The following is a 14,930-nucleotide window of genomic DNA, read 5'->3' as shown; positions in this document are numbered from 1 at the left end:
TACCTCTGGGTTTTCAATAGATGTATCAATAAATTTAATAGAACATATCGGTGCACGTTTCAAAATTAAATTTCCAACGCGTGAGAATTGTTGTGGTCCTGGACTTTTACACGAAATTTCTGGTAGATCGAATACTCGTGAAACGAATGAAAATTTATAAAAACGACTCACGATATCGATTCCTTAAATTAAGTATTTTGCTTTCATAAAATATCCAAAATATAAAACTCGTTGGAGAATTTAATGGCAGAAACTTTCTTTCATTGTGTCCATAAAAATACGAATTTGCGTAAACATCCAATTTACAAACGACTTGGCAATTTTCAGCGATAACCGATCAACAGTCGAAATAGCCCATTTAAAATCAATGGATTAGAAAGCTCGCCTCGTTGGAAACGCGTACAAATAATTAAATATCGCTCATTAAGGCGATTAAATAGCGAATCGTGTCGTTGGTACACGAAACGATTACGGCACTCGAATCGACAGGTACATCGATTACTTTCACGAAAAAGTAAACGAGCTACAAGCCGATTCGCGTGCAGTAACCACAGTCGCGTGTGTTACACGCGTTCAAACGCTACTCGTAACACGGATGCTTGTAACAAGCCCGATTCCGCGGTAATTAGTTGAAATAATTATCGTCCTGTAGCCTTCGTTCGTGGTTTGCCTAGCTATTGAAAATTTATTGCAATGGATTGAAATTGGTTAAAATTTGTCGAAAGACAATTTGCGATGCTATTTTAGGCAAAAGTTGGATGGAACAGCGTGATTATGGTTATATTTAAGTTAAGAACTGTATATTTATATGGGAAGATTGAATCGAGAATTGTAGTACATCTGTGATTCTACGAAATTTAAATAAAATTTTAGTTGTTGTTAGTGGTCAAACGAAATTTTAATTAAGCATGATTTTCTAAATTTAAGCTCGTGTAATAAAATCATAGGATTATTTTAATTATACATGACTAGACTGTGGATTCTTATGCATTTGTACGACGTTTCAAAGTGCAAAATTGCACAGACTGTATGTTATATGAACGTATAAAAGCATATGAAATATTCAAAGTATTAATACTTTCTGCAATACTTAACGTAAATAAAACAAATTTCCACCGTGGTTCTATTTTGTTAAATTATATTCTCGAATATATGAATTTGCATAGAAATACGCAGCTTGCTCTTAACTATTAATAATTTATTTGATTTAGTATTTTGACTATCGATAATCTCGTTAATTGTTAATATTTTCGAAGTATTGATATTTATAGTATTGAATATGTGACTTGTAAAAAAAATGTTGTGTCCTGTGATGTGATTGACAATCGACGATAGGATAAAATTTGATAATATCAAGCTTCATGGGAATATTTCACCATTTCGGTCGTTCGAAAAGTTTCTTCCGTTTTATAAGGAAATAATGGATACACAACATTTTTCGTTTCATATTATTTTATCGATTTACGTATGATCCATTTTGTTTTATCAAGATAAAAATCACAACGTTTGACAGATTAGGTTTCATGTTTGTATAAAGATCCGTCGTTGTAAAAGACGTGTATGTAAAAGAAAGACACTTTTCGGACAACCTAATAATAGTAATCTGATCTAATCCAACAAACAAGAAATTCAAAACCATTTCACGTATGATTTCAAATATACCTAAATGAGAGCAACGCTACTCTCGGACAACTAACAAGTAAAAAAAGACTAAACATAAAAACGATATAAAAGCTCATAAAAACAAAGATAAGAATGGTACGTACGGTTTTTACGTAAATCCAGAAAGAATTAACGCGAAGCAAACTCGACTATAAATTTCATTCCAATATCATATATTTTCACTTTATCAGAAAATAGAACCCAATACTCTGTGAATACTGCAACAATACCATCGAATATCTACTTTGGTACTGTACCAAATGCGAAGAGACGAAGCGCAGCTTAAAGATATCTAACAATGCACAATCATTTCCAACTGATACAACACAATATAAAAAATCTCTATTTTCTAAAAAGAATTGGACTTTCTGCACCACTTATAGAAACATACAAACCGTACCAACTTGCTAAGCAACTGATTAATTACCTGCTAACTAACGATACTAACTAAGGCAACTGTGACAAACTAAGCATGTATTTAATAAAATAATTTAACTATAGTCACTAACACCTTATCGAAGGATGTGAGGATAAACTATTAATTTAAAAAAAGTAATAAATTGAAAATAATTCTAGAAATCAAATTACAAACTAGCTACACGGATAGTTACCGAGACATAAACAAGACGACAGATTAGGAATCTAATCGAAATTTCTTGGCATTAGTTTCATCGACAAGTTGGTACAAATACAGCGTTAAGCCGGCGGGAAACGTGAAAACTCGACTTTACAGGGGTAGACGAGATGTGTATCTCGTACAACACGATCTCAATTACATGGAGAGCGATAATCCGGGCCTTCTGAACCAACTCTCAATAAGCAAGCTTCCTCTTTCGGAGCCCACGCTGCTTCTATCCGGTCACGCGGATCGCATTCATTCCGTTCGACTAATTAAGCCTCTAATCAAATGGTAATTGCACGAAAGTCGAATCTGTCTGTCGGCTCTTGGTCATTACGAACGACCGTGTTTCGTCAATCGTTTTCGAGTTAATTAATTATCAGACCGAACCACCGGCGAAATCACGTTGCCGTGAAAATTCTATTGTTTCAAACATCGTTTCGCGTCAAACTATTGGAAATTTCGATGATTTTGGGTTGGCTCGACGATTGGAAGGTGTCCGATTTTGGACGTAATTATTTGTTAAGTTTGTAGGTATTAACGGATAAATAATTTTACAAGATAACGAGACCTAATTTTGCGTTATTGGAAAGCTATACGTTATCGATGAATCTGTATGTGATTATTTGGTGGAATCGTGAAAATTTATGGAAATTAGTGGATAGATAATCTTGGAAAATGATGAAACGTGATATTGTGTCACTGATTGTCAAAGATGTTACATTATCGATGAATCTATATATGATTATTTGATGGAATTATAGAAATTTGTGGGAACTGGATAAACGGTTTTGAAAGATAATGAGACGTGATTAATTGAAAAGTATTAGATTTTCGACGAGGTTATTTGCAAGAATTAATGTAAGAAAATGGTATAACAGTTGTTTAAAAGATGAGCTCGGCGTCCTGTTACACGAAGAAAGAAATATTCGATATGAGTTTGATTCGACTTCATCGAGGGGATATTACACAATAAATTGCAGTCTTCGAAAGATAATTATTGGGACGCAGAAGGGTTAATTAATTCACCACTCTGCCACAAAATTAATTCTCGATCAGTAATCATGCTTTACCATAATAATACGGCAACATGTTTGGTTTCCAGTTAGATAGGAACAAACAGAGTAATGCGCATTAAGTTTACGCAGAAGCGCCACAAAGCGATTAATACATCACTAAACTAGCTACCCAAAATAATTACAGAAATTTTATTCCTCTATTATATATTATATATTATATATTATATAATACTGTCTCCGAACGATTATTTCCTCTCAATTTTATCAAAAGAAACTAACACTCAGTAAAAAGAAGAAGATTTCATTGCCTCGCATAAATCACTTTCGATATTTATCAAAAATTGTATTTCATTGAAATAATTCCATTTGCTTTCTCACCACTCAAATTAATCTGCCCTTTTGTCATTCTTATTATTCCATCCTTCTGATCGAACGAAATAAAGATAATCTGAAATCAAAAGAAGAAAATTCCATTCTTCCTTAGAAATCTATCTTTTCCTGAAACGACGTTTCCTTCCTCTTTCTCTGTTTCGTTTTTCAAATCGAAGCTCGGCCAATCCTACGACAAATTTTATTGGTCGAACATCGGAGTCGTCAGCGCTTAATTAATCATGTGCCAGCGAGCCAGGCTGACCTCGACGTCACACGTCGAACTTATATCGGATAATCGATACATTGTGTCTGTGAACTAGAAAGAATTGGGTCCGGGTTGCACTTGCGGCCGAAAACAGGGGCGTGCACACCACTGCACGGCCAGGGAGTTGCTTCAACCCTTTTGTGGTCTTCTGTCGGGGTAAATTCATGGCTGATTTCACGCTGGACGTGATTCGGTTCTCCGATAGGGAAAGTTGCAACGTTGATAGAGTGACGATGTCGTCTGGTTAACGATACAACTGAGATATCAGGGATATCCTTGAGAGCACTTGGGCCAACTTTTGAAGCTGACGACGTTGATCGATAACATGAAATCTTTGCGCGAAGAAATCGTTTTATCTGTATCTACATCTAATGTATTTACAGTATACGAATGTATTACGTATTAATGTACAGAATATTACAATATACTAATGTATTGTGTATATTGTTATTAGTACCGTGAACTTTATATAAATTCATGTTTTTATAAATAAAGTAGTTCAAAGAGTAGAAATTAAGTACAACTTTGTCTAGAAATCTCTAAATGTTCTAAAGAGTATTTCTCTTTGGATATTTTCTACATTCTTCAATATTACAATGTACATCCTGCATAAATATCTTCAGTGTACTAATTAATATATTGAAATCAGTAGCAGTTTTTCACTACATAATAATTTCCAAAAATTGATCTGGAAGGAATTATGTATATACAACAGAATCATCTACGGTGTACTAAAAATTTGTTGTCGAGTTCTAATGAATAATTTTCTCTTCAAATTTTGAGTCTGCTCTCTCAACATCCTACTGAGTAGGTGCTTTCCCTTGAACATTTTTTCATATTATAATATACATTGTGTATGAGCATCTCTAAAGTACTAATTAATAATTTAAGATTAATAATAGTTTTGCACGGTATAATAATCTCCAAAGGTAAATGTAAAAGGAATTATTTCCAGACTTATCTACACCAAATTCTTGCTCACCGTGTTAAATGTTGTTTTGATAAAAAAACCAGAAAAAAATTCTTTTTTAAATCGGCGACATAGAAAATATTTGAAATAAAAATTCATATGGTAAAAAGTTGCTTCCCACGTGTATTACGTTCGGTACAACGACTCTCTTTTCTTAGGAAGTGACTTTTTTTTATAAAATAGCCGCTTACAAAGCTGGAATATTTTTCATTCTTTTCAACGCGTCACTTTTTACAACGAGAAGACCCGCCCTGGAAAATAAACGTCCGAACAAGAACGTTCCCTTGCCAAGGGCTATAATAGCAAAATGATTAAAACACGAATGCAGCTCGTGCGACAGAAGCGTAATTCCGTCTCATTATCGCGATTGTTTCATTTTACAAACGATTCGTTCAAACAGCTCGATTGTTAAATATGACGTGAAATATTTCGAAGTATTCTTACATATATTTTATTTAATCAGATAATTAATTTCACAGAAATGAGTTAAAAACAGGTATGCATTATTGGACAAGAGTTTGAAATCATTTGTTTAATTCTGATTACGCCATTGTGAAATCTTCTGTTAATTTTCTTATCGATTTGAAATATCTGTACATATTGTACGCGCTATATGTACAATAGATACTTCTTTTCAGAAGCTTTCTCATCAAAGAGTGCTTGAAGCTAAATTGAAGTTGTTAAAGTAGCTCTTTTTCAGCACTTCTTCTGTTTCTTTGAGTACGTAGATCTCTTACATTTTTTATCGTTTTCTCGTATTAAAAGTTATCTCATAGTAAGATGATTTCTCATAAAAGTAATTCCAAACAGAAATATGTCGATTTTTGACGAAAAAGAATTTGAAACATGTCAATTAGGAACTTTTTATTAAATAAAAATCCCAATCTCCAAATCCTGCCATCCGGCAATAAAATGCCATAATTAACTAAAATGACCCTAAATGTTTTTTTTTTCTTAACACCAACTTGAAACTCCCTACTTGAAAATCTTTTAATTCCCAAATATTCTCATTCTGAAGTCGAAGATCCTTCCACATTTATTTTCTCATTCTGCTACCTCTTGATTTAACTATTCTTTTCTCCTTCTTTCTTACTCTAAATTTCCACTTTCCCATAGAATACAAAAGACCCCGAAGTGGTTTCCTTCATAAATAATAAAAATCAACTGACAATCGGCTTAAACGAGCCAGCTACGTTCGCGAATTATTAAACCGAAGAATGTGCCGTCTCCTATGAAGATTCATCTTATCTTCTCGCTTTCACTTCTCACCATTTTCCCATCTGACAGTGAAAAAACTCACTCGTCGACAGTTTATCCGGCGTATAAGTTAGTTCATTTTCACCTAATTCATCTGTGGCGCCGTCTTGGAGTCGTCAACGTGACCTTAATCGACGGAAACGAACGAATTGTTGGTTGATTTACATTCACGAGAAGAATTATTTGCGAGCATACCTTCGCACTAATCTATCACGGTGAGCAAGTTTCCCAGGAAAATATCTTCGATCGTTACCGCGATGAAAACAGGGCTGTTTTCCTCCTCGATCCGATAAAGTGGGGAAAAACGTTCGAAAGGACTGCGGATAAGCGTTTTATGAAAAACCGAACTCGTTACCGGTGCAGGATAGGGTCTAAATTTTCGCGATTCCACATCATCATTCCTTTAGACAAGCGAAAAAGTTCTCGTGATTTCCGGAAAAATTCTCTTCTCCGAAACATGTTCACTTTTTCATAGGAAAAATGATGAGAAATAAAACCCTTGTTAAGGCTTTCGACGGAAAATAATAATAAACAGCGCTAAAAACGAAATAATTATAGGAAACGATATATGACATCTGTAATTTTTTAGGAGATTCTATTATAAATTCATTTTAGAAGGTTTTATTGATATTAACTTACGAAACTTCTATTGTATAAGCGTGGAATTAAAAATTGACAGAGGCAATTTTTTTGTAATTATAATTAGCTCGATTCTAACTAATTCTACTGATAAATAAATAAATAAATAAATAATAATAAAAAAGTAAAGAATGCTTTTAAAATAGGCAGAAAGAAATACAATTCCTTTTGTTGAAATAAAAGTTGTAATTTACTCGTATGCGAAGCTTCGTGGAAAGGTTCTCAGCTTTTCTATATTGTTTTGAAAAAGTCTGAAAAATTGGTATTAAATTTATTCCAAGTATTTTAAATATAATGGAAAAATGATGTAATGTAAATTCAGAAACAGTAAAAGTCAATCAATCGAATTCTGTTTGTTCTTCGTTCATTTAATTGTTATAAAAAATACCAAACACTCGACTACAATTGAAAAACTCTGGCAAATGAAATAAAAGTGTAGCACTAAGTGTGACTAAAAGGTACTTTGTGTTTGTGATACCCTGTATGAATAAAAATTGGAAGAACGCTGTAACGAATACTTTTCTATGACGATAACTTCGAATGTTCATCGTGGAAAATTTATTAAATAGTATTTCATGCTTGAAAAATTCTTCAAGAATTTTCGTGAAGTAAACAACAAACACCAATCACAAGCGTCTCGTAATTACACAAGCTCGCAACATGAACGTATACTAACGATTAAGAATTTGTGACATATACGTCCAAAGGCCACCCTCATGCAGTTACTTTTTCAGTCAAATGACGAGTTACGTCAAAGCGAAGCAACGTCAAAAGCAAACGTACAATACACGAACTGAAAATTATCAAAATATTCGCGAAAATCATGGGCACCTAAATCGGACTCGCAGGTAGTTGAGCGTAAATACGCAAAAGAAATTCACAAAACGTCATCGTAACAGAGATTCATTTCTTCGTAGAGTTCAATCGATAAAATTACAAGGGAAACGATTCATTTTTTCTCTTTTTCAGAATTTAATCTGAAAACACGGCGGGAAGCATTGAAGTAATTGCTTTTAAAAGCATCGTTAGCGGCGAAATTTTAAGTTGATGAATCTAAAAATATTTACGGGAACATCGAGCTATTTTATTTAAAAAGAAAGAAAGCTTTCACATACGATATCCTCATATTGAAAGATTATTAAATTAGGAAGCTATAAATATTTCATACAGAATAGAAATAATTACGTAAATTTCTCTAGGTAATTATTTATTAACTATAATTATTATAATTCGTTAAGATTTTTTAATTATTTTAGTTGAAGATAAAAGTTTTCCGTAACTTCGCGTAGAAAAATGTTACTGTATTAAAAGGAGGAGACATACAAATTTCTATGTGACGATTATCAGTTAATGACAGTGAAATTGTTCTAAATAAATTTCGTAAGAAATTTTCGAAATTCTTTTATCGAAAGAGTATGTTACTAATTAAAGTAATTCTTTCTTTCAATCTTTCGACACGGTTACCAAAATTTTTTACATGCGCTTAATGTTCTAGAAACGCGTTCTTCGTGATTTGCAGAACCATTGTAGTGGAACACGAGATCGAGCTGCACGGCGAAAATTCAAAACCCCGTGGCTTGAGGAGTATTTTACTTACTTCTCCTGCAATTTAACGAAAAACACAAATATCCTATCAAAGTATAAAACCATAAATTTCGAACTACCAATCAATCACAATCTAAAAACGAAATCTTCCCAAGAATCGTCCCTCGAAAATGTCGAAGAAAATCGCGTTAGCTCTTCAGTCTATGCTTTGTAATTCATTTAAAATGAATAAAACAGCCCTGGCAAATAATAATATTTCCAACGATAAAGACACTACGTCTCTTTCGATCAGTTAAGGCACATGCTCGTGACGTATACAATTTATAGAGAATTGATTTTCATTAATTAAGTTAAGATATTTTATGTATAAAAATTTCATTTCTATACCAATGTTTCATTTTATAATATAGTAAATTATCGTACTAAATACGAGCAAACTTATGTGCGTGAAAATCGTAATGTAACGAAAGATAACTCTAATTGAGTTCACAAATACACATTAAAAAGGGAAACATCAAGGGCACACTGTCTTACGATGAAAAATATATCTTACGACTATTTGCACTATTCATTTTCTTCTCTTACTTTGCATCTATTACTTTTTCATCATCAGACTCCAATATCTTTCTTAATAACAGAATTCATTCATCTTCATTGACAAAGCTTAAAAAAAAAACTCGTGCATAAAGAGGTTAAAACATCGATGAAACGATAAAAAATGACTACCATACAGACACTTCTACCCCAACTTTCTTGCCATAGAACTTATATTTCATAAAAAAATCCCAAGTAAATTAATCTCAAGACCCGTGAATACACAAAAGCACCAAGGAAAAAACGTGATATTTGTAACGATAAATGTAATATTTCCACACTAATAATTACACCTTGATAGAACCATCTCTAAAACTCACAGTCAGTGAAAGGAAAAATAGAAATCCGCGCGGGATTGGACCGCGAGCGCGAGGATCGCAGCCGACTCGGACAGTTCGGGGAAACTGTCGGCACTGTGACGCTTGTCGAGGGGTTTTCTACCCCCTAGTGCCGCCACCTGAAGCCGCAGGGGGTCCTTCGGGGCGCGGGTAGTTCTATGTGTGTGTGCGCAAGTATCGAGTGTGCACGAGACCGACTCATACGCTCGCAAGAGGCTGTCAGGAGCCTTCGCCGTTTCCATGGCGATCGGCGCGCGCGTGTTGCTCGTCCGCGCGCCGGTGCATGCGCGTGCCCTCCAGCGAACCGCTGGCAACAGGTTTTGGCCCTCGCCAACCCCGGAACCAACAAACGCAGATAGCTGCTCCGGGCATTCCCGGATAAGGACGATCGAGATCGATCCTTGCTACCAGCAACGTACTCCTGCTGGCTCGTGGGCGCGCACAATGTCCCAAAGCGACTTGTTTAACAACGAAACAGTCTACTATTTCAGCTAATATATTTGTTTCTTTCGTGTAGAATTTCCATTGTATAGAACAGTGAGGTGAAATTATTGGAATCACGTAAGCTTCAACATCTTACAGTTCAATCTCCAAGTTTGTACAGTGTTTAACCCTTTGATTCTAGATCGCTTAAGTATCGTTCACAAGTTGTTGAATTGCGAGACAAGCCTGGCTTGCCTGGCTCAACCATTACAATAGCAACAGCAACGTTATAAACAACCGCTAAACGCTATTAATTTTTCTACATGGACTCGTCTTTATATAATTCGCAATATTCCAAAACCGAATAACTACAGAAGGAGTCTACCACTTGAGTCATTTTATTTGTGTTTCTCGTGTAGTATCTGCATTAGATGGAGTAATATAATGTTATTTAAATCATTCAAGCTGTAACATCTTAAAACGCAATCTTGAAGTTCGCTTAGTCATTAACTCTTTAACCCTGGACCGCTTAAAAATTGTTCATAGCCGAATTTCACGAATTACAAAGCAAGCTACTTAGTCTGACTCAGATAACCTTGCATATTGTATTATTTATTTTCTAATATAGAATTATCGTTATATAACATACAGATTGTTCGAGAATATAATATTGCATGGTAACTGGAATAGTTAAATGAATAATTCAATAAATAGTTGAATGACAGGGGATGTTAGTGCACAGGGTGTTCGCGGAGAATCCACTAACTTCAAAATTGAATTGCAAAAAGGTTACAGAATATATCGCTTGATTTTTAGGCAAGCGAATTAATTCCGAATTACAAGATAGAAATGAAATTTTGACCAATTCGTACCAATCCAGAGAATTATACCTGAATAAAGTTATATATGATAGCAAACATCGTGCGCTACTAGATACTATCCCTCGACTTTCGATTCGAGGTCTCGCGTTACTTTGTTGGAGTTGCTGAAGGATGATGGCCTGTCTACTTGACGAAACGACAGAGAAGAGTGGATAGTTTCAGTTTCCGTTGTTAGATTTGTTTGTTTGTTGTTTCATGGATTATGATGGTTTTTGGTTCAGATGATTCTGGTTTAAGAGTGATGGATCTGGAAAGTTTTGTGAAGTTTACTTTTGTGACGTGATATGTATAACTCAACGGTGGAACTAGCAATGGTTGAAATGTCAAATTTATATGAATGAAGTTCAACGAAATCAAAGTGAAAAGTATAAATAATGCAAAAGAAAAAGCAACATTTTTTCATATATTCACTTTAATGAAACTCGTTCACCTGTTTAAAAATGCTAGAAATAATTATTGTAGCTCTTTTATCGTTTTGGGATAAGTCCAAATAGATTTAGGTGAATTTTTCACAGTTGACTGTCTTTTTACAATTTTCGCGAAAGCTGTCAGATTTTCTATTGTACGAATTTTTTTCCAATAAGAAGTTTTACGATTTCATCGATTACAATTAATGCTATGATTTATCCTATTTCATATGATTTCCTATTTTCTATTTCCTATTTCCTATTTCCTATTTCTTATTTCCTATGATTTACATATTTCATATCAAAAGTCTTCTCAGAATTCCGTTATTTTTAATTCGCGTCTCACATCACATCGCATAGATATCGTAAAGCAGACGTATACCGACTTAAACTCGAGTCGCGTGCGCTGAACGAGTTAACGCAGCTTGAGGAATATTTGCCAACGTAGTTATTGTACTCGTGAAAAAATTTTATTGCATTGTAAAGTTCGAAAATATCGTGTTATGACTTGGATAATTATCCAAAAGGCGCCTTATATCCTGCGGCTTATCTTTAGCAATATGAACCGTTTAAGTCCCAAACAGCGCGCTGTATAGATTTTCTGTTGTAAAGATCCAGTATATTTGAACGCTACGGACGACCGATTTTTCGTATTTTGCATTTCATTCTTATCTTCTCAATAATGTTTATTGAACAAAACTTGAAATATTTATAAACTAATAGTATATATAATAATATATAATTATTATATATAATTTATATATGATTATAAATGTATATATATAATTATATATAATAATTATAAAATAATTGTATATAATTAAATTATATATAATTATTATCATATACAGTAATATACAATTATTATATATAATAGCATATATAATACTATAGATGTATAAATAAGACGCTTGTTTCTCTTCGCAATCAACACTTTGACTGCCACGTTGGTCATATACCACGATTTCTTCTGTGACGCCACGGTGGTCATTGGTGACCCGAGCGTTTGAACTTCTTACAATTGTAAAAATTGAATGAAAATTGACAGTTAAGACATTTTGAATATAACCAATAAACGGAAGATACTTTGAAATAAAAAGTGTCCCATTGAACAATTAAACATTTTTATTACAATACCAATAAGAAAAAAATGGGAACAAATCTTGCATCTAACGATGCACTGTGTTTGCATCTGATTTTGGCGTGGCAGTCAAAGTGTTAAGACAAGCGCTATCGCGCTGTTCAGGATTTTTCCACCCTGTTTTTTCAAACACCTCTGCGACTCAAACGGTTAATTTAATTGTGCAAGAGATCTCTAGTGCCTATAAATCCTAATTCACGACTCACAAACTTTCATCAACGATATTAACTGTAACATGCAAGAATCGCCGAATAACATGTAGCTTATGAAATTTCGCTAACGGTATTAGTTCAATTGTCCGAAAGATGTCTAGTAACTCGTAACTTCTGACTCATAAAATTTCACTAATAACATCGATTCAAATATGTGAAACGTCGTAAGATGCTTCATAATGCACGGTAGCGTATGCAACGCGGAACAACAGGCGTTCCCTTTCACCGTCGCCGTACAAACGACGAGACCGTCTTCGTGACCGTGTCCGCGTACAATAAACGAGGTCGAGAGACTCGACGAGATCGACCTTCGCGCCATGAGAGGTCGCGTTCGCCTTCTTTTATAGCCAAACACTCGACACGGAGGTGCCGATTCCTGGCTAGCCTTGTCACTTATCGCCAGTCTCGATCGAGACTTCGACCTCGTTATCAAGCCGTTTCACGAGTTCATCTTCGTGCACGCGCGTCGCCCCATTGATCGCGAAGAATAGCCGCGTTACGTAAGAACCAAGCGGTGGAAGAACCTTTGTCGATAAGCTGTGAATCGTTCTTGCCTTTGTCTGCATACAACAGCCGTGTCTATTTCTGAATAGATTCACTAAAGTACGATAGAAGAATGTTTTGCTTGTGCGTAGATACTGTTCTGGCGGGGAACAGGGAGGAGGGAGGGGGTGGGGGCGAGCATTTAACAGCACGGCAATATTTTCTGGTTTTCACTGTAAGAGGGTATTGAGAGCGAAAAGATTTGAGAAAGGGAGAAAGGATTTTTGACCGATGGAGATAAGAAATTGAATGTTTGAAAAATGCGCCACTGATTGTATTTGTGTTATTCGACTGAATTTTGTAATTCGAAGAGAACATCGGACAATTTATTATTTAATGGACTAACTTATACATGACACGCTATTGATTAAACTGTCGTTTATTTGAATTTCATGAAATTTATGCTGTATGACTGAATTTTTGTGATTTGAGAAAGAAATGGATAAATTCGTTGTTTAATGATACAACTTATGTACAATATAGCAATAGATTATTATGTTCGTACGCTATTATATCATTTTAGTGGAATAACTCATTATATAATTATATATATAGGGGAATAAGGGAAATGATGCACCCAGCTTTTGATTAGAAGCGGATTAACCAGATCCGTGGATAAAGTTTCAGGTCCACTGTAAACCTGCAATCACTTTATCTTGCGGATGTGCACGAAATAGGGCATGAAACGTTCGAGTATTCGTCAACTTTGGACGGTATAAGGTTAGCTGTTTACAGGTGTCGTAAAAATAAAACGGTTTTTATTGCAACGTGTTGAGTTATAGCTTGAAGTGTGTTTTACAGAACGGTACGCTTTGAGAACGTGAATCGAATGGAACTCACTTTTCCTCAACTACATATGTTCGAAACAAACAAAGAATACACTATTGTTCTGATACTAAAATAGTTGGTTAGTTATTAAAGTGTATGTAAATTCAACATTGCGTAATATCTTCTTATAAATACATATTGTTGTTTTTTTATGGAATTTATTATTCATTTTTTTTTTTTTATTATTTATTTCCATAAAGAATCAAAGAGAATCAACCAAAATTTGATAATAAAATAGATTTCTTTCTTTTTTTTAGAGAGAGATAGTATTGAAAAGTATTTTAAGTTGAATTTTTAACTCTGCTCGCTTCACTCAGCAAATATAATACAATTTCATTGTTTATTATAACCTTTACAAAATTCATTCGAGGAATATAGGCAAGAAATAAAATACTTTACAAGTTCGTAAAAGATGCGAGAAACATATTACGAAAATGGCGAACAAATTTTTGACAAAGGACAAATGAAATTATGGAAATGATGAAAATTGAAAAGTGTTGTACAAGAAATTTCAAAGAACTAAACGGAGTAGTAATATACTATTCTCTCTCTAATATATCTATATATGTAATATTTAAATTTCTACTGGATAATTACTTACTCATAAATTAGACGTTATGTCATCGAGAAGAACCAGCTGTTAGTACTACTTCTTTGTTCCTTTAATGAGAATTTCTTCACTGAGAATCACGTGATATCGACTCCGACCAACTCGCACAGCGGTAACAAAGTTTCGAAAAGAGGGCGGAAATACAAAATTGAATTTCCATCGAATACGCCCGGCAGCAATTTCACAAAGGCACTGCTCGAACATGCGGCGGCCATCGCAATTTGCTTGGCAATTATTATTCGCGAAGCATTCCGCACGTGGAACCGGAAGAAAGAAATCTGGCCGCGAACTTTCGAGTAAGACAGCGCGCGATACGCCAGCCTCGAATTTCCATAAAAATGAAATATACCCGGCATTCGCACTTTTCACCCATCGCCGCGTAAAATAACGAGCAACGCTCGCGGCACGAACTGCAACGCGCAATTGTGACGAGCGGAAGTTCTATGCGTGATTAAGACCCATTTTTAGCTTTCACACTTCAACTTGAGTAACTTCGTTGCACATATGTTCATGCAGGTAATCGAACACCTGTAGACACATTTTATGAACTGAATTTATGTAGACACATTTTATAACATGCGTGCATTTTATAACATGCGAAACAT

The 14,930-nt window shown here is 34.6% G+C and overlaps 1 protein-coding gene across 3 annotated transcripts in view; it reads right to left on the bottom strand.

Moving 5' to 3' along the window:
• Positions 1 to 14,930, bottom strand: part of LOC100649131 (ras-related protein Rab-37) — a 172,705-nt gene that overhangs the window by 55,469 nt on the left and 102,306 nt on the right. Inside the window, exon 1 of one of the 3 annotated variants that reach the window (XM_048404607.1) lies at positions 9,263 to 9,370. The exons of the other annotated variants lie outside the window; for them this stretch is intronic. The gene's annotated coding sequence lies outside the window, so the exon portion shown is untranslated. Of the gene's footprint in view, positions 1 to 9,262; positions 9,371 to 14,930 lie in introns of those variants that run through there. 3 annotated transcript variants of the gene reach the window in all.

Source organism: Bombus terrestris, chromosome 3 (assembly GCF_910591885.1).
Source record: "Bombus terrestris chromosome 3, iyBomTerr1.2, whole genome shotgun sequence".
In the NCBI taxonomy this organism is placed as follows: Eukaryota; Metazoa; Arthropoda; class Insecta; order Hymenoptera; family Apidae; genus Bombus; species Bombus terrestris.
The sequence above is the reverse complement of the archived record's forward strand: the minus strand, read 5'-3'. Positions and strand labels throughout refer to the sequence as shown.